Here is a 2,959-nt window from a genome sequence, read left to right as displayed (position 1 = left end):
CAAAATATAAACCTATGTAAAATCTCTGTCATCAGTGATGCAGCAGCAAAAGTCCCACTGCTAATATCAAATGGAGTCATGAAGTCTTCTGTCGGGCTATCAGTGTACATGTATACATTAAAAAATAAATGTATTTTTCATCATCATATACTGTGTTTTTGTCACTCGAATGTATTTTATTATTTCTTCAAGGTTCTTCACATACGTACACCTTAAGAGATATCAAGTAGGCATAACATGTTCTCAAAAAATTAGGGTTGGCACGCAGAAGAATTTCGAGTCAGAGATTTTGCTGGTTTTGGCACGCACTCACAGAAAGGTTACCCACCCCTGTCCTAGAATGTCTTACCAAGTTAATCAGTGTCACCATTACAGCAATTGTCTTGAAAGAGTACACACACACACACACACCCCAATATGCATTTATCTATTATTTTGTTATTTAACAATAGCTGCCATGCATTGAGTACCTATTCTATACGAGGGACATGAAATATATCACCTCTATTTTCTTAACTACCTTTCTAGATAGGTATTATCATCACCATTTTCTAGATACTAACTCTACAAAACGTAGGGTTTCTGCTGAGCCGGGAACACCATCTAGCCCAGTATTGGGAAGGGATTGTACTTTAGGATTAATAAAAGAAACAGCTCTGCAATTACTACTTTATTCTAAACAACATACTTCCACAGATAATGTTTTTCTACTGTTTATTCACAAAATCTGCAGTAGAGGCACACAACATATGCCAGCACAAATAGCCCATGGTCTTTCCATGGCTTAGTTATCAACATCATTTCTACGGATATTTAGTCCGCGTTTATTACGTTCTCCAGACTCTGTGATGGGGATAGAGAAGCAAACAAGACAAATCCCGCTGCAGCTTTCTTGGACGTCTTGGGATCACAGAGAAGGCAGATATCAAACAGGTGCTCACACTGCACTGTGATGGAGATGACCAGGGAAGATCTTCCCACCGCAGTGACATTTAGCTGAGACCTTGCGTTCGAGGAGGGGTTAGCCGGGAGAAGATGGTGACTGGGGAGAAGGTGCAAGAGGATTTCAGAAGTCTAGGAGGCAAGAGAGGAACCACTTGAGGAACCACAAGAAGTCTGGTAATGACCAAAGCACCTCTTTGCGAGGAAGAGTGGAAGGGAAGGGCATGGGAGAAGCTGATGGCGCAGGTTCTGTGAGCTCTTGTAAAAACCGTAGGCTCATTGGCTTCCCAGAGGAAATCCATGGGAATACTTCAGGTAGACGGTGGCAGGAGCCATTGTTTACTTGGACGCATTCTGTGTGCTTAAGGTAGACGGGGAAGGCACAGCCCTGGGTAAAGGCTGCCTTCTGGGGTGTCATCCAGGAGCAGAACTCTATCAGGAGTGACACTTGGCTTAAAGAGACAGATAAATCAAGAGGTGACTGTCCTAGCTGGTTTGGCTCAGGGGATAGAGCGTTGGCCTACAGACTGAAGAGTCCCAGGTTTGATTCCAGTCAAGGGCACAAGCCTGGATTGTGGGCTTGATCCCCAGTAGAGGGCGTGCAGGAGGCCGCTGATCAATGATTCTCTCTCATCATTGATGTTTCTATCTCTCTCTCCCTCTCCCTTCCTCTCTGAAATCAATAGAAGTGTATTTTTTTAAAAAAAGAGATGATTAAGAGGCAGAATTGATAGGTTCTGCTGATTGACTGGATGTGGGGGGTAAGGGAAAAGGAGGAGACAAGGATGAGCCTGGAGTTTCTGGTATGAATAAGTTAGCGGGTGGTGGTATCATTTTCTGAAATAGACAATATGGGAGATGGGCAGGTTTCTGTTTGGGACTTGTGTTTAAGGAATTTTTGAATGCCCTAAATTGCCAGGGTTATCTTTATGAATAAATCTATTATGGGTAACACACGTTGGTCTTCCTTTTTGACCCTGGAAAGAGCCCAATCATGACCAGTTACAACCAAGAACACAAAGCACCGTAGGACGAACTAATCAAACAGGTGAATGAGAAGGAATGGCTGTTCCATAAGCCAATTCCCAAGAAAATCCATGTTTCCCTTGCACTCTCTGAGCCCTAACTTTAAAGGGTAGCAGTGACTCAAGACATGAAGCTCACATGGGGCCCGGCCGGCGTGGCTAAATAGTTGAGCGTCAACCTATGAACCAGGAGGTCATGGTTCGATTCCTGGTCAGGGCACATGCCTGGGTTGTGGGCTCGATCCCCAGTAGGGGGTGTGTAGGAGACAGGCAGTCAATGATTCTCTCTCATCATTGATGTTTCTATCTCTCTCCCCCTCTCCTTTCCTCTCTCTCTAAAAATCAATAAAAACATATTTTTTTAAAAAGCTCAAATGGGGATAGGATAAAAGGGCCCACATACTCTATTAAGATACTATTATACACTGTGAGGCATCTTTGTCTTGGGTAAACCCATCTCCTAATCGGGCATGGAGAGAAGAGATGAGAAGTCCATTTCCAGCTACTTCTGACATTTCTCTGTATGTTAAATAGTATTTCTTGGGTGCACAGGACTGGTGGAGTACAATTGAGTGCCCATTGATAGTAACAACATGAGATAAATGATGGGGAAATTGACATTTATGTGGTGCCAAAGAAACTAAATGACTTTCTAGTTCCAGGTGAAATCCACAGCACAGTGGAGGGACCAGGCTGCCTTCACCCCAACCCAGAGGCTAATCTTTGTATCACTGCGGTGGGCAACCGGCTGTAGGTGCGGCCTGATGTAATGGAATGCAAAGGAATAATAACCACCCATGATGAATTCCAGCCAAAAGATAAAATGGAATATAACCAAGACGTTAACCTAACTTCTCATTTACAGGAAATTCAGGAGTTGGAAGAACTACGCCCCGGGAAACAATCAGAGAAATCCAGGCGGGAGGGCAGCTACAGAACCATGGCCGGCCCTCAGCGGCTGTCTGTGGATGGACACTCCCCTTCCTCCCCCC

The sequence above is a fragment of the Myotis davidii genome, unplaced genomic scaffold (genome assembly GCF_000327345.1).
Source record: "Myotis davidii unplaced genomic scaffold, ASM32734v1 scaffold496, whole genome shotgun sequence".
NCBI classification, from domain to species: Eukaryota; Metazoa; Chordata; class Mammalia; order Chiroptera; family Vespertilionidae; genus Myotis; species Myotis davidii.
This window is presented reverse-complemented; position numbering follows the sequence as displayed.